Source organism: Solea senegalensis, linkage group LG4 (genome assembly GCF_019176455.1).
Source record: "Solea senegalensis isolate Sse05_10M linkage group LG4, IFAPA_SoseM_1, whole genome shotgun sequence".
In the NCBI taxonomy this organism is placed as follows: Eukaryota; Metazoa; Chordata; class Actinopteri; order Pleuronectiformes; family Soleidae; genus Solea; species Solea senegalensis.
The window spans coordinates 19,480,754-19,507,867 of record NC_058024.1 but is presented as its reverse complement, the minus strand read 5'-3'; positions in this window follow the sequence as shown (position 1 = coordinate 19,507,867).

Sequence of the window (27,114 nt, the reverse complement as noted above, 5' to 3'; positions counted from 1 at the left end):
GTCCCCGAGTAATTCAGCAAAAAAAAAAAACACTGTGGACATCAGCACACCTTGTGAACAGTCAATCAGCACCGCTGTGAAAACTTCGAAACAGCTGAGAATATGCGGGCGGAATCTGTCAGATACAGTAACGGCGCGATCCTACTGAAAAACACTTGGCGACAGACGTGTTTGCGGTGAACGCGTCTGAATTGATGTTGATAATCATTAACAAGAAGCGGCATATGCTGCTCTTTGTCTCATTCTGGGCACTGTAACAAACCAGAGCGATAAGAAATTAAGCAAAACTGAAAATACAACGGAAACAGCGCTACTGTAGTCTACGGGTCAGTACTAATAATTGCAATTGACAGGGACAAATTCCCTGTTCCCCTGTGTATGTCAGATGGGCTTATTCCCAAACTCCACAAATCCCTCTGTCCAAACACAACCATATGGTCTCCCAGTTGTTCACAAGCAGCTGTGCTACAGTGTATCTGATATGGTTGCCATGTACTGTCGAGGAGCACTGACTCCCCCTGCACTCAAACATAATAAATCTTTTGTAATGAGGCCAGGACTCAGATTGATGCAGCATTTTCTGCTTGGCTTTCTCCAGTCAAAAAGGCATGCAGAAACACACATCATTTTATTGCGTAATTGGAAGAAAAAAAATTGTGAATTTGAATTTCCGTAGTTTAGAACGGTTTACGCTGCCAGCTCCAAGGAGTGCGATACGACCACTCACATGAACAAATATGTGGGAGAATGACTCCCATTAAGTGCGAGAGAGCTGTGCTACATCTGTCAGTGCAGATCACGGGCCGAACTAAGTGGAATCTTTTTTTTTTGAAAGATTTCAGTTCTCCTGCCTTCAGCTGATGTCATATAACTCCGTGGTTGTTTCAGTAACAACAATTTGTCATCCATCCTGCTAACAAGCACAAACAACAGTGGATGGAAAATGGCTCTCTACAGCAACTCGGGCAACAGCAGGTATTCCATTAAGGGCAATTTGAGCTCACCTGGTTTGGCGGGAGGAACTCGTGGTTGTTCTCATTCATGTACATGTTGTCACCATCAAACTGTGGACGGAAGGAGAGACAGAAATGAGAAAAACAGTTGGGCAAAGACTAATATATAACAAGGTCAGAAAACAGATTTCATTCAGTCAGTGGAGTTACAGAAACAGTGTAACACAGCAGCCTAATGACTTCAGGTCCTCGGCTTATAGACCTTGATGCTCTGGTGGATGTCAGTAATTACAGTTCATTAGAGACGTGCATAATTAGGCCCTGTCAAAGCTTGTGTAAGTCTCACTCTTCACCTCAGCTTCCCTTAGACACACACACACACACACACAATCCCACGGGTGTCACAAGGGAGCCAAGTTTTATGTCTATAGCACCATTCAGAAACAAGGTGATGCAAAGTGTTTTACAGAGGCATGGAAATGCATTAAAATAAGACATTAGGAGAACATTAAAATTTAATTTGAAGACAATAAAAAAGTGCTTCACAGAGAGCATGGAATAATTAAAAATATTTAAAGTAAGACATTAAGAATACATTAAAATTGTGTTTGAAAAGACAATGAAAACAAATAAAAGAAAACAAAAAAGTTATTTATTGGTAAACCTCGGTAGGCACATTTTCAAAAAGTTGTAAACTGCCCGAACGGAGTTTAACGAGTTAAATGTTATTATTACCAGACCCAGTCCATAACCAGTAGCATGGCTACGCAAATAAACATGTTCACCCACAAAGTGAGCCAACCATCCAGCTGAGGGAGAGGCACCAGAGTCCAAGAGGTGGGAATTTGCCTTTAATAATTCTTCATTTTACCACCAGAGGAAAAAAAAAAAAGGGACAGCGCAATCCCGATAATTTAGAGCTCAGACACACCAACCTCAAGAGGCTGGAAGGGAAGGTTTAGGCTAGACGAAAGGTTAAAAAGTGGTTATTCTGGCTGCGGTGTGAATAACACTGGCGTCACAGCCAGAGGCCACAGCTTGAAACACACAAACACGCAGACACACGCACACACACCAAAGTCCTTCCCTGCCCTGACACTATTTGGCAGTAGCCATTTTTGAGGAAACAAAACACACCCTGAGACCGCTCGTAGTAGCTGAGATAAATTACTGCTGCTACTGTAAGGTCAAGTAACGGCACGGGTGTGATACACTCACTTCGGTTTCTCAAAGTGTGGGCGGGGACCGAAAATGGACCACATGTTTTTCATCGCCATGCATCACCTTGTGTAATGAGCCATGACTTCCGTGGACTACAATTTATGGACACCATGTCCTTCGGTGTGCAACCTTGTAGAGACTTTTATGGAATATTTGAATATTTACCATTCGAATTAGGGACAGTTTCAAATTCAATTCATTGTTTCTTCGTATTTCTATCTTTCAACGCGCTGGCAGCGCAGCAAACAAACAACAAAGGTTGTTCTTTGCAACATTATTCAATTTAAAAGCCCACTCCACGTTATCATTCAGGCAGTAATGGAACAGTAACTTCTCATGCAATGATTTCAGCTTGATAGCACCATTAGTTTGCTGAAGGAACAATCATTGTATTCTGCAATGAAAATGAAATCACTTTCTTTATTGCTCTTAGAGATGATTTTACATGCCGTCCTAATCACATTGTGCTCGATGTAATGGCGTCTCGGAGTAGGTTATTTTCAAACCTGGAAACCGGAGCTCGATGAGCAAAGGGTGGAAAACAAGTACACAGAATGTCAAAGTGAAGTCTGTGGTGGTGCTTCTGCTGCACAACTGCAGTCAGTTCCTGAATAAACAAGCAATATTCAAATCAAGGGAAAGGAATAAAAATGATATATGCTGTGGAAACTGAGCAGTCAAGCAAATGATATAATAATCCTGCGTCTGTAGGTCCACACTCTAAATGTATGTCTTAGTTTACAGTTAATCACCTCTGGGTAATTTGACTTTCTAGACTGTGATCAAAGAAAAGTCGTTTCGAGTCGGCGAACTAAAAATCAACCTTGAGTCAACAGATAATTAGTTTAGCTTAGCACAATGTTTGTAAATATGGAGAAGCTGCTCCGCTCTCACTGATTCAACTAATATTTTGCCAACAAAACCACCAAAAGCTCACAAATGATGTTGCACTGCATTTTGTTTAAATGAAATGTAGCCTGCAATCAGGTCTTTTTGTTCCATTTTACCCAGTCCTTTTAATCCTTACACTAAAAGATTCAGTGAATTAGTTAGTTCCACTTAGCTTCCACCATTTTTATTCACCAAACCACAATCAAATTCTCTAAATTTGGTCATTTATGAGATTTTGCGGCAAAGCGTTTCTTACTTCCAGGTGCTGGTTGTCATGAGCAGAAAATACATACAAAAATGTGCATTTCATTTTATGTAGATCTGACCCCAGAAGCCATAATGTGCCCAGTGTGAACATATGGACATTTGACATACAGTATGAGGAAAATGGGGAGGTCTGTCTCTCTGTTTGCTTTTCTGAGGCTTTGAGGTCATTAATCATAGTGGTCAAATCTACAGCATAACAATTGAGCAAAGGAAAACACAGACAGAGACAGTGCGGGGTGGGGGTTGGGTTGGGGGGGTGGGAGGTGGCAGGGAACGGGTGAAGGTGACAGACACAGGGGAAAGCTACAGTGTGGTGGAGGAGAGGGAGTCGTGTAGTGAGGGAATGGGGGCAGGGTGTTTGGTGTTGGATTGAGGCTTGAGAAAAAAAGGGACACACAACGTCTGTACGAGTGAGGCACTTGACACCAGACTCCTGTTTGCATTGCAGAAATGCAAATACATAAGAGGGGGGAGAGATAGAGGGGGAGAGAACGGGAGGAAGAAAGTAAAGTGGGAGAGATGCTATAAATAGCTTTGTATTTGCGTAAAAGCCAAACCAATGTCAGTTTGATGCAGGAAGTAACACCACAGTCACAGAGGTGATAGACCAACTGTTGACTGGAACACAAGCCTTCATTAACGACTGTAAACTGTCACTTTTATTCGTCCATTAAGGCTCAAGTTCCCGGTTAAGTCGTAATCATGTTTTCTTTTTTTTTTTTGTAAAGTTTATAAAAATGTATGTTTGAAGACAAAGGGGTTTGTGTCCACAAACACATTTCTGAATTGCTGATAGAGCTGCTTATTTTTTCCCCCAGTGGTCCAAATGCAACATGGGAAGCAGCATTACGTCTGTGTGCACCACATAAATGAAACTAACTCGGAAAGTACGATTCCAGGCGTCTCTGAGTAGCACCGTCATCAACATTGTCTTACGCAGTGTGCTATTTAGTTACTACATTTTATATCTTCTATAAAAAAAGCTGTTTAATGGTATAACACATATTTTGGTATTTATTGCTGTGTTAGGGTTAGGACAGACATACATGGGGGAAAGATTTAGCTCCTCCTCTTTTCCTGTTTTCCGTAAAAACATAATTAGCGAATATTCATGGTCTGTGTTTCCTCATGCTAATTTCACGATCAGTGCGAGTAAATACAAATGATCCTATGCTTCTTTGCCTCTATAGGCAAAAGTCCTCTAAACCTAAACTCTGGGTGATTGAATGTCACTTATTTTCCCTTTATCTTAATATCGTTTGAAGCTCATCATATGAGACGTATGGATACAACAATCTACTTGCCACTATATCACTTAAATGGGGGCATTTTCAGTTGTTTAGCATTCTGTGCTACAGCGCCGCTAACCTGCACTGATCTACACAAGAGGCTTTTTCTCTCATAAGATCGCGGGGGTGAGCCCAGCAGTGCTTTTCTGCAGGTACCGAATGCCAAATCGCACAACCAGTAACTGCAGCCAGGTGACATTTTAGATTTAAAGAAAGATGAGGTGGGAGACTCGGGAGAGAAGAGGACTTAACCCTCCTTCTTGTCTCTTTTCATGGTTGCAGTCAGCGTGCTCCGCCCCAGTTTTTTTGTAACCCAGCGTAACTAATCACACGTCAGTCATTGCGCCGAAGGAAAGAGGCAGCAGTCAAAATACATGCGTCAGGACTGTGGTCATTACAGCATTCAATGACTCCATGGCAGAGACACACACACACACACACAAACCAAAGCACAGAGGGTATGGGGGATGGTGCTGTAAAGGAGATATGGATTGCAAGTGTGTATGCGTGGATATCGCTGCTGCTGCTGCTGCATTGTGTATTTCACCTTCATGTGTTCCTCATGTGCGTGCATGTGCACAGATACAACTTCAGCGTGCACACGGGGCGCGCTCTGAATGTGTGCACATCACATCGCAAGCCTTCACGTTTGTGTAATGTATCCTATCCAATAATATACACACTGATCCCAGGGAGATAAAGACAACAAAGTTAGACCTTCCATAATATTTATTTTCCCATAACGGACCTGTTCGGCCACGCCCAGTCATACAACTCCATGCAGATGAAATATGGTCTTCATTAAAATCTAAACCTCAACACACAGAATCTACCGAGGAGGAGCTGAATTGCCCTTCTCTCTCAACTGAAAGAGCACAAAATGAATTGGAGCAGCTGAGATTTTTACATTACCATGACAAATACGGTGAAATCGGGAGGACAGAGGGAGAGGAAGAGCGAGAGAGAGAGAGATGCCGATGAAACAGAAAAGGGCAGATCAGACAGAAAGACCAAATTTTGTGAAAAACACATTGGCTTAATTTTTGCTTGACTGTAAGCCGCGAGCAGAGAGAAAGGGAAATAAAATAAGGCATTTAGCTGGGGATCATGTTAAACCATGCAAGTGAATGAGTCCCCAGAGAAGAGTGCTCCCTCGCTCGCATATGATGGACTTAATTGCCTCTATCAATGTTAAGATACAACATTCATCTCAGTTTTTAGTGCGCGCTTTATGGTCTTGTCCATCATACTGAGGGGTTTCAAGAGGCAGGCCACTCCTCAACTAGCACCTTAAAATAATGAGACAAATTACTGAGTGAAAAGGGAGGGGTAAGGAAAAGAAAAACATTTGAAATAAAATACAAGAGCTCTGGATGAGCAGATGTGGTGTGTGTGTGTGTGTGTGTAGCAGAGTGGTTTGGATGTGAATGCTGACTGGATAACTCTATGGTTTCTTGGTCTTTTCAAAATGCATGGCTCGTCAGGCTAAAGGCTCGCACATCACCCCCAACTCTGACCCTCCAAAGCTCTGGGTAGGTGTAGGGTTTCAGATTGCCACACAATCGTACCATTGTGCTCTGTTAACACAATGAAAACAAAGCTAACACATCAGTGACACACACACACATACTCACTCCTCACCCCTGACTCAGAACACAGACACAGAACATGTAGCAACCCAAAATGGATTCAAATAAAAATACAGCGACATAAAGATGATGTTTGTGATGGGGAAATAAATAAATGTGATTACTTTTCATGAGTAGATTGGATCAAATAATCATATTTAACTTAAATGGAACTAAAAGCTAAGCTAATGCTTTCTGGAGGACGACGACATTTAATTTCTTTAAAATGTGTGTACGATCTCCTGAAAAGGGCTACTCTCCATCACGAGGGCTTGATAACCATGTCTGTGTGTTCCATCAAATCTATTAAAACGACTGGCATTATATCATAGTGCTTACTGCACAATAGAGACCTTTCAAGGGCAGTCGCAGAGAAAGTCAACAAAGGGCCCTCTCTTCCAGGGACTGGTCAAGTAATTTGAAAGAGCCAAACAGCATGATTTGTGTGTGTGTGTGTGTCTGTGCCTCTGTGTGTGCACCTGCAAGCATGCATGTGTGTGTGTGTGTGTGTGTGTGTACATGCTGCATCTTCTTCTCTACCAGACCTACAATCAGCTATTTCACCAAGTCAAGAAATAGACTGTCAGAACAGCAAAAGAGAGCAGCAAGATACCTGTTTTTTCCCCTTCTCAAGTACCTCATTAAAAAAGAAACAGAGCCTGGTGGAAAAGCATTCTTCCCCAAAGTCTCTGGAATAAAAGAAGAAGGAGGAAAAAAAACACAGACCAAGAGACATATGCGAGGAGGCAATCTTATGTTCCATAAATACACATATTTGCATACATAACCATTGTTACCTTAACCACAGAGGAGTCTGTCAGTCTCATCAGACAAACTATAACCACACAAGGACAAAAAAACGATTACAAATAAAACTATAGTTCTAGTTCTAAAAGGTGAGTCACCACTCAAACGCATGCTACTTTAATGATGAGGAGCAACAATGACTTTATCAGACTGTGTTTTTTTTAAACCAGATTCCACTTACTGTGGATGACAGGGTGGAAACTTTTATTACACGTTTGGGTCATTAGTCAGTTTCCCTGGTGAGTTAAAGATTGCCTGGTGCCAGCTTTTCTATATCTGAGGACGTTGCACCTATGATGATGACAATGAACTACACGTTTAAGTCAGACAAAACAACAACATCTGGAAACATCCTGTTGGGTTTCTAATTGATATATTATGAAGACAACAAATGCTGATCATTGATGTGAGAAATAATCATAATCACTGCAATAGTTTTACCTGTGGATAGTGATGAACACAGCCAACCTCTCAGTGGTGTTGAGTCAGACCCCCATGTTAAGTTCGACATTCGAACAGTATAAAACATATTTACAATAACATTTGTTTGAGTTGTACAGGTGGTTTTCCAACTCTCCACTCTCTCGCGACAAAAACGCCAATTCTGCTTCCTGCAACAGCACGAGTGAAATTACCGTAATAACCACACGTTGCCTTTAATGTGTTTAATGGACATGTCGATGATGCGCTCAGTGATAAAGGGCTAATTTGTCCGTCTCTCACATTTATACTTGATATAGAACATTTACGTTGCATGGCATTGCAGTTGTATTTTCATCGCAACCGTGTTAATGATGCAATTTGAAGGAATCCTCATAAAACCCGCTCATCCACCATCCAAACCTGTGCAAACACGTGTTTCTTGACCGCTCAAATCCCAATTATCATCATGCTTCGTTCTGCAGACGGGACTGCCAACAAAAACTTACTGTTAAAAAAACGGTTTTCCTAAGAAAACCAACCTGATGTGCTCAAGTACAATAATTTAAAAACACACAATACAGCGAAAAACCCTGTCCTTCTCCATTTGGGACTTCACCATGTATTTAAGTCTAAATGCAGCATCCACAACCATCTACTTCTGTCAATATGGCTGAAAATAATTCACTGTTGATTCATTCACTGCCATGCTGACTCCACATCCAGGCTCTGCCACTAACAGTCAGGCAGAATTTTCTATTACCAAACTAATTGCACATTCCACCCTGACAAGAGCTCATTAAACCTTAATTATACACATGTTGTTTTCTACAAACATCTCTATTTGGGTCTCTCTGCCTTGTAATTGTTCAGCAGGGACGACCAGTTGAGATTTCGCAGATTGAGAATGAATAAGAGTGAGCGAGAAAGAGAAAGAAAGAAAGAGAGGTAAAGGGAAAGAGAGAAGGAGGGGGGAGAAGAAGGAGGAAAAAAAATACCAGAGAACGAGAGAGGGAGGAGTGACTAGAAGTAGGTCATGCCTCTCCATAAACAAGGCATGGTTTCTAAAATAATATACCCATCCAGTGGAAGTAATGCCTAACAACTGAGTGAATGTGGATCTCATGTAATATTTACAGAGCACTAATACATAAATGGCAGGTCTTTTTCTCATTCTCAGCACCCCCACCCCTCCAAAACCAGAGGTTTCTTTTTTTCTTCTTCTTTTTTTTCCCTCTTGCCATTTGAATTTCAGAGAAAGTCAACTGCATTGATATCTGACATGGTGGTGGTGGTGATGATGGGGGGTTGTGGGGTGTTTAGATTCTTTCTCCCTTCGTTCTGCCTCTCCTGTATGTTTTTATTGCTCTCTCCCTCTGCCTTTCTTCTTCTTCTTCTTCTTCTCCACATTGGCTTTCGTGTTTTTTTTTCTTCCCCCCGCACATTTGTTACATTACAGTGAGGGAAAGTGGGCCTTAATCCAGACTCTTTGAGGCATGGACAATGATATTACTGTGGAGAATTCTTTTTTTTTTTTAAAAGACCTTAAACTCCAGCTGCTGCTGTAAGGTCACCAGGCACTTGTTCGCCGTCTGGCCCAGCGTGAGGCTTCTGGGCCCGGGACTAAACTGACTGTGTCGACACCAGGCCAGGCCTAGCGAAGCTACTGCGACAGGAAACGTCTCTGTCGTGTTTGCAGGTCAGGTCTGAGTCCTGTGGGAGTGAGTAAACACTGTCTGGTCATTATTATGTTTGATATGCGGGAGATTTGAAGTAACTCGCCTGTTTTGGCAGCTGCAGGGAGATACTGACGTCTGCATGGATGTTGACTTAGAGACAACATGGACACGCCACCGTAACTAAATCACATGATATGTCATGTGTCTTTTTTGGGGTCCAATATTTTGATATATAAACCCTGCATCATCCAAAGATCTTTGGTGTGGTGACAATTCGTTCTAGTTTGTACATGGGAAAATCAAAAATCCATCCAGTTGAAGGTGGTGTTTATTAAAACACAAATATCCTTTATGTAGACAAAAAAACAGCTAAAATTTAACAGACTACCATATGTTGTTTTGTTTTGTTACAGTGCACTGGTAAATGCATTAAATGACAAGCCTATTGTGTTTGGTAGTGTAGTGTGACCAATTACCAAATATTGTAGCTTTTATGATAATGTTGGGACATTTTTTTCTAATTTTAACAACTTTATCATGAACTAGAAATGTGCTACAATGCATTAGCTCATCTGGCCAATTAAATTAACTATAACTACAATCTGGTACAAGTCATTCCATCATATTTGCTGTGACTGTGTCAGTTTGTGAGAGTTGGTCATATCACATACTTTAATGTTGACGACATGAGACGTCTATCATGGACCATCTGGTGTCACAAACAACCACAACTGGTGACACTGAGCCTCTCTGTTTCCATTTTACTGCATATATCACATCAATCTTCATTATCTTGGTAGTGTTTTCTTTTGTTGTTTTTTTACAGTATCCATTTGTTTGGTGTTTGTTTTCTTTCTTTCTTTTTTTTGCAGTTGCTGTGCTAAAATATTCAATTTTTAGCACAATTACAGTGGAACATCCCTCAGTTCTCGCCAACAACAAACACACTTCAACTGTATAGTGTGATGTGAACCATGTCAAGATAAACAAACATGACATATTAAACAGGAAAATGACTCACTCTTATTATCCCACCAAAATAAATCTACAAAATACTAATTATAACAACCTGTGCCTGATCCTGACTGATTCACCCCCCTCTCTCTCTCTCTCTGTCTCTCTCTCTCCCTCTGTGTGTGTGTGTGTGTGTGTGTGTGACATTCTTCTCCTGCTGCTGCCTTAATAGGCAGTCACTTAGATATTCGCTACAGAATAGTGCTCATGCAATATTAATATCACACCAAAATATGGAAGCTAGAGCCCTACACCATCTCTTTCTTTCCCTCCATAATTGACTATGCACTCCAAATCAGCTTGGAAAAAGAGAAAGAGAGAAAGAGTGCTCTAGAATTCGGGGAAAAAGAGGAGTCCTGAACACAATCCTGTCATCTCTGTGCTGCGGCACATTCTGAAACTTCACCCGATGTATCACTGTCACAGGCGCTGGAGCTAAAACATCAACACCAACAAGTACAATGTTTGCTCAAACAGTTTGACTCGCTGCAAACAATACCCTGATGCTCATCCAACAAACCACCGATCCGGCGGCTTTCGGGGAGTCAACGTGCATCACCTCCATGTATTCCCATATTCTGTGTCACTGCGCGGACGCCTTTAGTTACACTGCAGACGGCAACACTGACAGATGACAAAGCCAGGCACTGTTTTGATGCAACACACCCACCACACAATATTCACATTTGAATTTGCTTTTAAGGAAGTTAACAGTGTATGTGCTGCAACTTTATGGGACTGTCAGTATTTTCTTTCACAATCCCATATTTTCTCTTTGTATAAGTTAAAAAAAACAACATAAACTAAATGAGTTGGTGAGTACGAGAGGAGCTAATTAGTACATGTTTGACTTTTCTATTCAGTTCATATCCTATATACTTGTAGTTGTATATAACTGTAAGTCCCCACAACATCAGTAATAGCTGGAACACACCCATTTGTATCTGAGGAGACTGCAGTTCAGATGTGGACCCAGACACCGTCCAGACCTGGACATAATATATAACCAATGAATCATTGATGGTTGCCAGGTTTTGACAGAATGTTTGTGTTGTAGCTGCTGCAGCTTCAGTCTTTATGGCCCTAAAGGTCCAGGAAATGCAGACCAATGGCATGTGTTGCAAGTCACCATGTGATGCATTTCAACCAATCATATCAGCCAATTCTGTCAGACAGTGACACAAACACCAGAGAGAGAGACGAGAGAAGAAAGACTCTAATTTTTTTGAGAAACGTAAGAAAATTAACTGTCAAAAATTTTAATCAAGATTGGATTCTCCAGTTAACCCTTAGTGCTCATGCGGCACGGCTCTGTGCCACAGGTGCACCCATGGTAAATTGCCATGGGAATAATACACATAATAATCTCCTTATATGGACATCCTGGGGGTGTGTGTTTATAGGTCACATATTCAGGCTTTAAAAAAATGTGTCTTCTTATGTTGTTGAGACAAAGTTATGATTCATATTATATCACATTTTTAGTAGTGATATAAAGTAGCAAGAATTGTGCAGAAGTCACCAAATGAAGCCGTTTTTCTTTTTCTTTTTCTTTTTGTTCATTAAAACGAGCCAAGTTAACCATGACATATTTGCAAATGTCACAAATTCAATCCAATTTTAAACATTTTGAGTACTATATAAACACACAGGTGTGTGTTTATATAGTTGGTGAAAATGAATATTTTTTCAGATGGATCAGATTGCTGAGGTTGTGCTGAAAAAAAAGACACTCTATGTTGCACATTCTTAAAGCCTCTGTCCTATGTTTAAACATAGTAATGGAAAAAAATGCTCTGTGTTGTAAGGGTTAACAAAAACAAGAACATGGAAGCCTTGATTTACACTCTTTCTTCAAAAGGTGCTTTATTTTGAGCTATACAGAACTATTTTATTTTTGGCTTGAAGCGAGGAGAAAGCGTTTAGTTTACAGAACTTTACAGTATTTATTTATAATCCCTCTAGTTCAATGTGAAAATTGACACTACACTAAAAAACATTATGTCTTTCTTTGTTTAGAGAAGCAGTTGTTGACTATACCAAATTCGCAGGTGCACATGTTTAAACAGATAGGAATGCAGTGAATCATAACAGTGATTAGATGTTATTATATTCTGGAGCTTTGCTTCGAGAAATTTTGTCAATGTGGCCAGCTGTGAATTTTAATCGAATATACTGTATGAGGGGATGGTAGGATCACTGCAGAGCGTGGAGGGTCATGCCCTCCGCACTAAGCATTTAAAAAAAAATGAACTGTAGGCATTTAGACCCATAATAGATGTTGAAAAAAGAAAAGGGAAAGGTTGCGGGGGCAGAGTCGGAGGTTGGGAGGAAGGGGGAGGTGGGCAGTGCACCTTGACAGGAAACACAGAGGTGAAGAGCAGCAGTCTGAGGTTAGTTTGACAGAGAGAAAAGAAGTGAGTGTGTGTGAGTTGTAGCTACGGAAGTGCCAAGCCCAATTTTAACTGAACCAAGGGTGGTGAGTGGTGGTGGTGGTGGAGTGAGGGAGGGAAAGAGATAGAGATCAGGTGAAAATAAAAGGGGTGCACAAGGGAAGGAAGAGGGGAGGGAGCAGAGGATGGGTGAGAGGTTAAGTTGAGAGGGTGGGGGGTCTACTGCACCTTCACACTTGCTCTCGCCACAACACCTGATAAGTGCAATGGAAAAACGTTTGGTTTCCTCCTGCATGTTAAGTGGTTTATATTCTCCTTCTCTCCATGCAGCCTGTCTGCTACTGTACTGATGCTGCACCCAGGTAATAACAGACAAAAGGAAGTGCCAAATAGTAAGGCAGACAATAGCACACATTGTCTCCTTTTGATGAATTCTAATCTACGTGTTGTTGCGAGTAAAAGTGTTCTTTCTCCCCGATACATCAAAATGCATCCATCAACTCTGACGTGTCGCGTCCTCTTTTATAAACAGATTCCTACTGGAGATTTAGATGCAGTGTTTAAATTGCACAACAGAGGATCAGATGAAAGTGGATATATATCTTTACTACCTCACGCATGTCCTGACAAGGAACTCATTCCCATGATTTGTAAGTGGGTCTCGCCACACAACAGTATTAACAATATTCACTTTAGATAACGTATGAGTCCAGGCCCTGAGAGAGGATGGGTTTCTTAGAAAAGCTTTGTTAGCACTCTTCTCCTTGATAAATGATTTAGGACATGTGGCCTGAGACATCAATACAATCTCTTTTGTAATTAAAAAAAAAAAGGTGCACACAATATTATGCAGCTTTCACTTTGTCTGTCCCTCTCCCTCTGTCTCATCCTCACTCACCAACTCACCGAGCCCTGGAGCAGTAAAGAGATAATTCAAAAAAGCAACAGCATGAAGTGAAACATGAAAAAAAAAAAGACATAAGAAATTAAATTCTCTTTTTTTTGCTCTTTTGTTCCTTCAATTCCGCTCTCTGGACATGAATTCATAAAAGCAACGCAAGATAGATTCTAATTATGATTTGCGCTACCCCAAAAAAAGATGTAATTATTTTTTATTTAAATAGAAATGAAAGAAAGAAAACAAGTTAGCCCTACACGTGCCACATTGCTAAACTTCAATCACCTTAATCCTCATCCTTTCTTCATGAACAATTAAAACTATAATAACATGGTCAAATAATTAAACTAGTTTGTCCTGATTTGGCAGCTTTATAGCACACACGTAAAATACAGGAATACTTCAGAAGAATCATATCCAAAAACCCACCACATGCCCTTTTTGCTGTGTTAACACGAGGCATTTAAATGACTTATCAGCTGCAGTGGTGTGTTTCTGTGAAAATCTACCAGCCAGTTTTTACCACACAAACCACTGTGTAAGACGGGCACTGTGCTGGGAACCTTGCAGTAGCCAATCACGGTACAGGGCTGAGGACACAGAAGGTCTATCAGAGTGAGCACGCAGTCGTAGTGAGGGAGGCACACGGGGTTAAAGCATCAAGAAGAATTCATAGTAGCAGCGGAGAGTGTCGTGTAAAGTACTTCCCATGAAAATAACCAACTAAAAACTATGTGCAATACTTTAAATGTCACGCTACACTGCTGCTGGTTTTTAGGCTGTCCTTCTGTGCACATGGTGAGCAAACTTCTTGCTCGACTCTCACTGGAGGAGCAAGAGGTAGAATAGCGTATTTTGAAGTGCAAGGGGTGAGCGCGAAGGGGTGAGAGGGGGGAGAGGAGGCTGAGAGAGAGGTGAGTCTTACCCCAGTAGAGGGCAGTCTCTTGCCGTCAGGGTTTGGGCGCATGGGCAGGGAACTGTAGAGCCTCACACCTCGATCTGCAGCACCGTATCTGCTCTGTAAGGGGAGAGAGAGAAGAGTTTGACATGTTTTCTCACTTTCACGTAGAATTCAGTGTGAGACTTCACTTGGGTAAAACTTCTCCTCAAACAATAACATCAGACCTGACTCCAACCTGGTCTCCAGCTAATTTAGCTGAAAAGGTTTATTGTGCCATGCCCAGCACCAAGATCATACATGAATAAAAATGAAACTAAACAAAGAACATGACAGTATATAGAATACCAAATTTATGTGTGTTTGCATTTTTTCTGTAATGTTGTTGTTGCTGTTGCTGTCTTTTACTGTTTTTAACTCCCTGCCCAGGGACCACAGATGCAAATGAGCTGTTCAGCTAACTCTGAACCTCAGACCTGGTTCTGTACATGGTCCCCGTCAACTAAACTAATAAACTAAACTAAGCTAATCAGTGATCATACAGTAGAGCAGGTACACCCTGCAGTTGTTTTTATGGCCCTTTAATTAACAGCAGTTTCATACATTTCCTTCAAATCACAAAGCAGACACAGTGTTAAATACATCACTTCATGATGATGTGCCGCACATAGTAACTGGATAAGGTTCGCTCGTCTGCCGCACTAATGGAACTAAGTTGTTGTTGTTGTAACCACGGTTCCTGAGCCGTCTCCATCTATATATTACACAGCTGATAAGTGCGGTGCAGTCGGTTGTGAGCTTCCTGCCAGCTCCTCTTGTGTGTCCCTGTGTGGCTTGCAGCGGTGTGACGGAACCTGAAGGAGTGTGGACAAATCCCTCTGTGGTTGGGAAGCTAATGATTTGCAACAAGTGGTCCCTCCCAGGGAATGATGGCGCTGCACAGTGGGATTCGTGCTGTGGTTCACAGCCACAGCAGTGGTACATTCACTTAAAATCGCTCTCTCTCTCTATGGCCTTGTTCTCATTTGTAGGCAGATCCGATCCCAATCGGATCTGCGTGTGTCCGTATTGACTAGTCTAGTCTAGTCTTCCACATGGATTTCTATAGTTACAGGCCACGCCCCGGAAAAACAAGTATAAATAAAATAAACCAAATGGACGACAGAAATCTGTGGAGCCATGGCTTTATTCTGATTTTTAAACTACTGTCTTCCACCGTGTCGATCGGTTAACGCGCCTCCAATCAACTTCCACTCTGTGGATCTACGTCATTGTTGTTGTTGTCGTTCAAGACACTTTGAAATCCTATTTGAGAGACCATAATGTCAAAGATTGAAATGGATCTGTGAAAATCTTCATCTCACCACTCGTTTTTAGTGTTCAAGTCATTTCGGTCACACATATGACTCTGATAGAAGCTAAAACCAAATTTTTGTGTGTGTGCTTTAGCTTTAGAATGCTACCTGCTGGAGCTGTGTAATAACAGGTAACTAAATAACAGCAGGACAGAAATATATATATAATTATATAATATTATATGTTATACTTGGTGAAATAGCCCTTTCTCAGCAGCGGTGTGGACGCGTGCATTCAGTGGCGAGCTTGACATTCCCGCGCTGATAAAAAAACGACACTGTAAAGACGCCTAAAACGGGAGACAATAAGCACAATGAAACGTGTCATTGGCGATGGAGCCATTCATAGATGGCGAGACTGAGTCAGGTCGTCTGTCTCATGTGAAACATGTCTGTCAGTGTGATTATCTGGTGGGAGGAGCTGAGAATCCCATCTTACAAATGTTAGTATTTAACAAGCATGGGGATGAGACTCAACAATCCACTGTTTTTCAAGGTAATTCATTTTTTTGTGTATCCACTTCAAAGACGAGCACAGAAATAACTACCATTAAAACACCTTTGCAAATTGCATTTGCTGGCCTAAAGGTATGGCCGTTGCACTGCGGTGTAACCTGATCCACACAGCAATGTATGCAGTGGCTTATGTAATGTACCATGCATGAAACATATTCAAGCAACAGCATGTCCAAAGAGCATAAACAGCATTCTATACAATGGAGTGCATTATACTGATGGCGGTGTAGGCCTATACGTCAGAATGTACAGTATGTGGTGTGGGTATATACTGATGTAGGGTGCAGCACCATTGCTGTGTAAGGTTTTGATTTCCTGTACTCATTATGAGAGGTGAAAACAGATGAGTAGACACCAGTGGCCATCTTGTCAATACAGTTCACATACTGATGATGCAGCGTATTAAAAAAAGGACTCTCGTTTACAGCTTTCCTCGGCGCTGCTTTGCCCTAACAACCCGCGATAAAGCAGCAGTTGTTGTGCTTTTGTGCATCATGAAAAGTGTCTTGTTTACCAAAATGAGATGCCTTACGTGGAGCATTCTGCAGTCAAACATTTATTTTCCTTCCTACTTAGCAGAGGAGCTACTGTGTACTAACTGCATGTCTCGCTCGAGACTTTTCTTTTGTGGATTCTTAGATAGCTTGCCAGCATCGTGGCTAAACAAATGCCTGAAAGAATAGCTGCTTTATCCAGCATAGGAGCCACAGTAAGTGAATGTTTGATATTTCTCCAGTGTGCCAGGCTAATCTGGCCCTGTGGCATGCCATTATGGGGCTAATAACAGCTGTCTGCGGTCTGGAGGGGACACAAGCCGGCCCGGCTGTGCTAACTGGCCCTGACAGACTCATTAGGAGTGCTGGCACCCAGAACAGCAACAGCAAAACTCCTCACATGCACACGCTCGCTCACAACAGTTTGCAAGTGCGAGGGGGCATTGTTCTCTACACGTGTTTTCTGACACCTTCCTTCAGACTCTCTCACCCTTGTCACCTCTCTTTCACTTTTTGGCTGGCTTGGGTTTTTTTTGATATAAACCTAAACCAGATGCTGGCGGCCATTTGACATCACTGCTTGACACCATGTTGTGCCAAATCTCTTTCTTTCTTTTTTTTCCTTCTTTTTTTTTTTTTTAATCACACCCACACTTTTGTTCTAAACCAGAATAGACGAGTAGAAGGTAGAGCCCAATTCTGTACTTGTGTTACTGTGACAAGGTAAATAATAATGAAAATAACATTCACTCGCATTTTCTGACTAACTTTGGTGAGCAGCCACAGGAAGATGCTGCACCACACCAGGAAGACACTGTCATCCTCTGAACTTTGTTACTGTAGCTGGGCCTGTTTGAGGACAAGAGGGACTTCCCCGCGCAGGCTCAGACAGCAAAAACAAACACTGTCGTGTCGCTCGCTCGGTGGGACACAGCCAATCAGCACGAGTAGATCAGACAATAGACACAAAGACCCAATGACGGCCGTCTGGGTCGAGCACCATTGACAATGGGAGGAGGGATGGGAAGTTTGGTTCTCTCCGACTATCACACGACAATCGCCATTTGACAAACACTTGTGTCCATGCACAGATTTACACGACGCTCCTTATAATGATACGCGAGGCAGCGTCACTTTGTGTCTGATAAGTCATGTTGAAAGAAGCACATTCACGGGGACGATTCACGCTTCGAAGTCTCAATGTATAATGAGGGAAGGAAAAACTATCTGAGGCCAACTGATAATAATAATAATAATTCATTTTATTTATAAAGGATGATTTCATCTGCAACCAATATGTATTTTGGTGAATGTGGTGTAAGATTTTTTTTTGCATAATTACATTTATACATCATAACATACTGCACTGCTATCTGATTTTATTACCAGTCAGAAAAAAAAAACAAAAAAAAAACTCTGCAGTCTCCTGAACCACACTAGACTCTGTACAATGTCTACTCATTAGATACATATAAGAGTGTTGGCTTTGCCTTTTTATAGGCTGGGCTGGTGCAGCGTTGTAAAGCCAGAGGCACAGCTGTGAGGTTATAGTTACCTGTAACGTAAGCTGTTGCCTGTTATATTATTTACACAGATCTGGACTTAATGTAACACATGTGCGGCTGTTGACATTCTTCTTAGATTAGCTGAAAGGCCTGCACACATCAAACTTCAACAATGAGAGGAATGCAAGGCCCAGACTGGCTTATGATGAAACCCAATCACTCATCGACGGCATATAGTACTTACAACCTACGTACACGCACACACAATCGTGCATGTGCATGCATACTGTATTTATACATTACATATTACATATTAAGTGTCCCACACTGTATGTACAGTCTGCACACAGCAATGCATGCACATTCAGCTGCAGGAGAGTTCAAAATTCTGCTCCCTTGAGTGATGTTTCCCTCACATTTTCCCTCACAAAAACAAGTCATGCTGTCAGTCCTGTTGCATAAATACGTTACATAATATCAGTTTGATTTCTAGCCGCGATGGTTTGACAGTCAATAGCAGAGAGTGAATCACTTCTTCTGTGGTTTTTGAGAAATGTTAGTCTGAGCCAAAAAACAACTGCAATGTTTAGCAGTGTTTGCAACGCTAAACATTGCATTTGTGATGACTACACTTCCTTCATGAATTTTTCATTGTATATGATACCATTTCATGCGCTAATATCATAACAGTGTCGTTTCCATGGAGCTTGACATTTCCTGTTTTGGTTTTTCTATGACAGATAGATCCCTTTGCCAGCTCAAACTATAAAAAACATTGCTTAAATATTTAGGCAAGGAGTCAATGGCATATTTTAATGGTAATTTAAACACAGTCTTTGTGTTTCTCCAGGCCTTGAAGACACTGGCATAAAAGTGTTGTTTATATCCAAAGGGAAGGGTGGAAGCTGTACCCATAAAAAGGAGTGTGTATTAATATACAGTGTGGCTCAAGGTCCAGGCACAGAAGTGTGTTCGGAGTCTATTGTGATGCCGGTACTTGTGTAATATAATGAATCAATACAACACATTGATGACCATAAGCCATGAGCCACAGAGTTGGATTGTAAAATCATATTGATGCAAATTGTACATGTGTTTATAGGGATTCTTCAGACATTTCCAGTTTGTTCCATATTGCTATATAAATCAATGGAGGTGTTATTCTATTTGGCTGTGGCACAGTATATGCATCCAATATGTCTATTTAAAAGTGCCTGCAGTGAGAGTCGGACAGATTTTTATGTACTTGTGTGTGTCTGTGAGAGAAAGAGCTAAAGCATAAGCACCTCGAACCTGACCAAGGCATGAATCCAGGGACTACCTGCCTCAGGCCACTACTGATCACACCACTGGGAATATCCAGCCAATGCCAGCATTTGTGCTGAGGCTATTTATAAGTGACCACAGGTTTACCAGAGACCCTCCATCCAGTCCTGGAGTAAATATGTGAGCGTGTGTATGTGTGTGTGTGTGTGTATTGACGTGTTTTTGCGTGTGCTCCTATGGTGCAAAGAACTAATGATGTAATAGTGATTCAAATTCAACTTGAAATGAGGATGATAGGTAAGATAAGCTGCCTGCTAAACAATTTGCAAACTAGCATTTCTTATGTCTGTGTTCCTTCAGACTTAGATGTGGTCATTGGGGTTCATGTCGCACATTAAGATATATCTACGATAACAGTTGCGTGTCAGAGCACAGTAACACTTATTAAGTGCAGATTAGAGTAAGCGCATCAACGTCAGTCTCGGGCTGAGCTTGGTTAGAACTCTTTCTGGTTCTGTTCGGTTCAGAAAAATAAATGTTATAGCAGTAATCTCTTCTCCCGGCATGCGGCATATAAACATTGCAACTAAGGCAACGAACTTTCATCTCGTAACATTGTTTTTATCCTTGAACCAGATGCTGAAAAATTAATCCATGTTTTCAACTCAAATATAAAACAGCAATATACTTTTTTTTTATTGGTCTTTCTCAAAAGTTCATTCAAAGGTTGCACCTTATCTAGAAGTCTGTTGTTTGACAAAAACAAAGAGAGAAAAAAATCCCAGCCGAGGCCACGCCGCAATGACATACAGTTGATTAAAAATACAAAAATAAAAATACAGTATATTTCGAAGTCTTTCTCCAGGTCTACGACAGATTCCCTTCTGCTGCTGAATACTTTACTTCTTATTCCAAAACCCCAACACCAAGAAAACTCTTTTCAGCTATGCACCAAAGGTGGGAAAAGAGCTATACTCTAAGATAGTAGAGAGATGTTCATGCTGTTTTTATAATCACGTCGTGTGCTTCTCAATGTCTTTTTATTACTTGATTTTGTTTTTAAATGTCCCAATATAGTTGTCTCTGTTTTCTGTATCTACAGTATCAACTCATTAATAGTGTTATTACTGTTCACTCCCCTTCGGTTTGGCCTGATTAGACACAGTGTTTTTTGTTAAGAGTCTCAAGAATTGTCCCCACACTTCTACTGTATAACGACATCTAAATTATTGTTTTCCATTCTTAGCTATTGGGGATTTCAAGAAATAGTTCTAATGCATGCGGTCAATGGCATTATCGCGTCGTTTGATGATGATGATGATGATTTCCCTCTTGATGAGTTCCTCTTAAGGAAACGAAACAAGTGATTATAATCTGATGAAACAAAAACATAATCATTATCACCTCGAGATGTTACAATAGTTCCTTAAAGTAACTGACACCACATATGAAAGTGTAAAGTCATGTATCTGCATTCGAGTTTGGTTTTATTTTTATTTCATTTCTCAAACTTTTTTTTTTTTATGACACTTTGCCTCCCTCCTGCCTCTCACTTGCTCTCAACTGTGTGTGTGTGTGTGTGTGTGTGTGTGCAGCAACAGAGGCCTGTCACAGAGAGCAGCTCCACTATCTATACTGGAACAACAATGCACAGAGCGCGCCTGCATGTTTTTGAGGTGCGATAGGAAAGTCAGCAGCACTGTCTAACATTTACTAAGAACAGCCGAGTGCACGAACAGATTATTCAGACAAACTAAATTCTGCATGTTTGGACTTTTTTTTGTGCAGGCAAGTGGATGCTAAAAGACGTAATTAAAGATTTTGCTCCAGTCGATGGTCAAGCTCTTTTTTCCTGTAGAAATGATCATAGCGCATAATTTACAAAAAAAATAAATTCCTTTAGTTCGAATGAAAAGTAATTCTACATTTAATTTGAATTGAAGAGAAATGGAATCGGTTGATTAACTGCGTCTTTAATTTACATCGCGGGCTTGAAAGTTTGAAAGATCCCACAAATAGGTTTATACTCCTACAACATGATGAACACTGATGACATGAAATGTGTTCTTCTTCCTTTCACTTCCTCTCTCACACGCACAAACGCACACACACACACACACACACACACCTGCTTTTTGTATTACATTTTACAGAAAAGCAAGAGATAGAGATGGAGCACATTAATAAAGTGCAGCCTGTATCCTCCCTCTAACTGATACAAAGGGAGGGAGGGAGGGGGGGGAGAAAGAAAACATTTTATTTTTATTTATCTTTTTTTTTCTTGAGTCTCTCATCTTTTTTATGAGGCTGTTTCCTGAAGGCAAAACAACATGATGTTGCAACAATACAAACTTACAAACACACAACTGACAAAGCACAGCCAGCACCTCTGTTGCATGCTGGCCACACAATGAGTGTGTGTGTTAAAGGCAGAAAAACAGATGGCTGGGAGAAGATTGAGCTAATGCAAAATAAGGGATTTTCTACTTTCATGTTTTTTTTTTTGTACATGAAAAAAGCAAGATAATACAGGCGGGAGCTGGGGGAGAATTATTCCTTTACAATTCTGTGATGCTGTGGAGAGAAGTGATTGTTGAATATCAGGCTGCATCTGTCATTTGACTTATTCTTGACTGTGATATAAACGGTCCTTCAACAAAACTATATTGAATGGCAGAGTTTAAGCAATAATGGCTTAAAAAAAATAAGACAGATGAGCAATACTGAAAGTAAATGTGATTTCTTACAAAAGCCATATATTCTTCAATTCCAGCTTGTAAAATGTGACAACTGACTATTCTTCTGTTTTACATCAATGCAATACATGGGACTTGAAGTGAGGGTTGGACAACTCTCGCACATTTAATCTGTTACTCTAATAAAAACACCAATGCATAACAAAACATGTTATTCTATAAAGACACATGCACACAAAGTGGTGTCCAAATAAGAGTGAATGCAAATTAAGAAAAAGTATAATTTAGGTACTCCATATGCTGTCGTTGTAATAATGTTACTGTGATACTTTAAAGTTCAGTAATTCCTCTTTAAATACACACACATATGTATAGCAGTATCATTTTTGATGCACTTCCATACAATATGTGCAGACAAAGCTGCTTTCTATTTCAAACACTGTACAGTAAGTCAGCTTTAGCGACATATTTAGAGGTTCCAATCACACATTTGAGAGACAGAGAAAGAAAGCGATAGAGAGAGAGAGACGGAGTGAGAGAGGAGGTAAGAACAGAGACAGAGATGGAGAGATACTGGGAGAAAGTTAGTTGAGAGTTGATATGCTGACTACAGGCAGTTGATTTGGTTTCAGAGAGCATTGTTAAAGTGCTTTGAATTAATGCCTCCCAAAGAGTCCAATTGTGATTCTTGGGTTGTGCTGACAGAATATTTGACAGCCTGGGGTGAGCTGCTGATCTCAGCTGAATCCTCTGTTAGAAACCACCACCCCCATCCCCACCCACCCCCCACTCCTATGTGTGTGTGTGTGTGTGTGTATGTGCTCCCATGCTCATGTGTGAATGTATGGTTGATACGCACTGATACACACCTACACAGGTTCACATACATTAAGTTTGGATGTGCAGAGACACACAAAATACCCACATAAATACAGTATATATATATATATATATACACACACACGCAGGCACACAGAGGAACGTGTGGGATTGAGACACCAAAATGAACACATGAATCAAATCATAAATGACTGTTAACTAAACACAGACACACAAGCACAAACTTCCTGACTGTGCAAACAACTGTCAGCTAAAACGAGCACATTCACTTAGTCAAGATAAAACTGTTTGACCAAGTGTTTTGGTTTTTTTTCGTTTTTTTTTCCTTTTGTTCTCTCTGCAGGAAACATGTTGTTCCTCTGGGCTGCTGAATAAATAACAAAAAATAATAATAATAATAACACACACACACACAAACACACATACAAGCCCCGATTCTTTGTAACAGTGATGAGAGCAGGAAAAATAGAAAATGCTTCATCAGAAAACCTACAGCTGCGTATAGGACTGATCCAGTCTGACAGCAGCATGACATCATGACAAATGTATTATTACATACATGTAATTGCAGGGAGAGAAATGTATTAGAGTCATGTGATAGCAAAGTTACTTTTGCTGATTGATAAGGTAACGAGATTCAGAGGCAATGATATTCTTAATATTCTTTCATAATTATTAGTGCTTTTTATTAGCGTTCATACTGAAAAGCTATTTTTTTATGATAGGATTTCTTCATATACCACAAGAACGGTATATAAAAAAACACAATGTGGCTAAGGGCTTAACTCACAGGTGTCAAACTCAAGGCCCACGGGCCACATCCGGCCCGTCATGCAATTGTACTCGGCCCGCGAAATGATACGTTATGTCTTTCCTGTTTTTTTTCCCACTGACTCACTAGTTATTATCAAGTTACATCATAAGTAAAATGAATAAAGAAATTAAATGTGGACCTTGAAAAGACAGAGCCAGAACCAGAGGGGGTGTTCGGGGTGGCTCAGCCTCTTTCTTTTAGACATTTTTACATCTTGTAAACATTTCAAGATGTGCCATAAATTATTGGCTAAGATACATGTGACTACAGGCCTGTGTGTGCTGTTCTACTGAAATACAGCAGAGGAAATCAGGAAAGACAGATGGAAAATGGACAATGGAAAATCATTTGTTCTGAACTTTTTTTTATTTGACCTCATCTGGTAACAGTGGTGGTAACTACAGCAATGAGCGTTTCACTTCGAGCTCTTAATCACTAATGAAAACTAGTTGTAACTGCTTACAAAGGTTCACCTCACACCCTTTGACAAACCTGGACTTGGACCCACCTCAGAAGGGAATTTAACCTGCAAGGGGAAATCCCTGTTACACATAACACACGTTACAGCATAATGATTCAGATTTAGATTGTGTTTGCTTGTGCCACAAACAACAATTCTAATGAACGACTGTAAGCAACAGATAAGTCAAAGGCCTACATTTACAGTTTACATCACTTCCTTCCCATTTCTTTGAAGAAGACTAATCTGGGAACCCTACTCATAACAAAATCACAAAATGTTCAGTGTCCCTGTGAGTAAAGTTTCCCATGTTTGTTTTAATTTTTCTTGAATTTAAAGTTCATAGGTCTTCTTCTAGGTCATAAAAAAAACAAAAAACCTTGTACATCGCACTTATGACTAGCACTTCATAGTTTGATCTACTTGAAGTTCTTACTTACTTCTAGCTCTTATTTGTACCCAAATGTTTAAATGCACTTTTGTAAGTCGCTTTGGATAAAAGCGTCTGCTAAATGACATGTAATGTAATGTAATGTAATGTCATAAATTCAGCCAATCGTCTTTTCCTTTAAGGTTTTCAAGAAAACCGAATGCGATTAAAAGTTAAATGGAAAAAGGACAAAGAAGAAAATCTGTGCCAAGTGGTAGACGTAGAAGTGACAGCAGGGGAGTATCACTGTAATGTCATTGTACGGCAGGTGTTGACTTTGGGAATAGATAGTTTCTCCTTGTCCACTTCTCACTCTCCAGTCTTCCCTGTCCCCCTGTCTCTTTACCTTCTCTCCCTCCAACTTTCATCCATCCTTTCTCTTCATCTTGAGTGCTGTGCCTCACCCTAATTAGACATTCCCCCTCTGACCAACAGAAATTGAATTGCCCATCATTTGCATAATGGGAGCTCTCCAGGCTGTCGGCCGATTTACCATGAGATGAAATGTAGCAATCACTTAAGAGAGTGACCATGAGAAAGAGAGAGAGAATATATACATACATGTATATATGTGTATATATGCATATATATACTGTATATGTAGAGTATATATGTATGTACATATATAAAGAAAGAGAGATGATGTAGGGATGAAACAAAGATAGAGTGAGGCTAAGAATCACAGGGAGAGGCAGAAACAGAAAAATCTGACAGGTATTTAGGTTATTGTCTCATACAGTAGTAATATTGCTGGAGGGAAGGCTGTGCCCTCAATGTGACAACAGCGAGACACAACAAGGACACGTAAGGACACTTATGAAACCCAGATGCAAGCACACAGAGAGCATGTTTCACACAGAGCAGATGTTCTGCATTTCAGATATATTAAATATTACTATTACTCTAAATTCCCATTTAGCGTTCACGGTAATTAACTCTTAAACACACCTAGACACATTTTTGTGTTTTTTTTTTAGTCCATCGCAAACAATGTTAACTAAAATACTCACACTTACACACCTACGGACAAAAATGTGCTCATTGAAACCCATTCAAATGACAATGACAAAAAAATAAATAGGCAGCAATTCAAGGGTTAACAACTTTTAAAATTAATTAATGTTCAATATGTATGATGAGGATTGATGAAAAATTAAATAAATAATAGATCGATAGAATATAATTAATAATTGAAACAATTTTTATAACTTATTTTTGATGAGCACATTTTGGTACTCTTAACAACTTAACGAGTATTTTATTTTATATTATATCAGGCTGCAATAGTCAAACCAAAAATAATCCAGTTTGCATGACGTACAGTATATTGAAAATAATGAATCTATAGTGTTGTAAAAACCTGGCAATTTAAGGGGTAAAATTTATTTAAAAAATAATTAGCATTTGATATGGAAAGGACTGATGTTGGTTTAAAACGTTTAAAAAAACACACACCTTAACACATTTTGGTGTGAAAGTGTGGGCACATTCGATCTATCAGTATCAGTGCGATACTTAGAAAACATAAAGTCTGATACCCAGAAACCCTAAATATCACAGAAATACTTCTTGGTTTTACTTGTTGGTTACGGCTAGGTGATAAATGCATCAGCACAAATTTGTTTAATTGGTTAAAAAAAAAGATTTAGAAAAATGTCAGTGTTGGACACAAAAAAAGCCTTTGAGCCATCCTTAATAATCAACAGCCAATGAGAGTTATGTGCCATTTCTTTTCCCAGGCGTCACAATGATTTTGTGTGGGGTTATGTTTAATTATTAATAATAATTAACTACGGTCTGTTTGTAGTTTGAACTTGGGCAGTCAGACATTTAAGGAACATCTGAACCACCCACAATTTTTAAGAAGTGGTCAGGAAGTTGACTGTGTAGGTGTCAGTGAACGCCCTATCACTTGACAGTAAAGCCACACCGTGTAGAGATTACTGTAATCAATGATATGATAATCATCTCGCCATCTTGCCTCTTCTGGACCATTGATCTCTTATTCCACCAGGCGGCTAAATTTGACTGAAAAAAAATCCTGATAGAGCCCAGGATATCACGTATCCAAATCAAATAATGCTCCATGGCCAGTGTGATGTGACGGAAAGACAGTGCCTGCTAATGCAGACAAAGTGCTCTAAAATGCTAACACGGAGACAAACTGAGGGTCCCCTCTATAAAGATTTCATATTCACATGAGTGAGTGGGCTGAGGAGAGTGGTGCAGAGGTCATCTTTGTTTCAAATATTCACAGTGATATGTGTGGCTATCAGGTTGGAAGCTCTGTCAGGAGTCTGATAAGGCCACTGTTTATTGTCTAACTTCCACTCTCAAACCTAAGGAACCTCAGACTCACACACACACACACACACACACA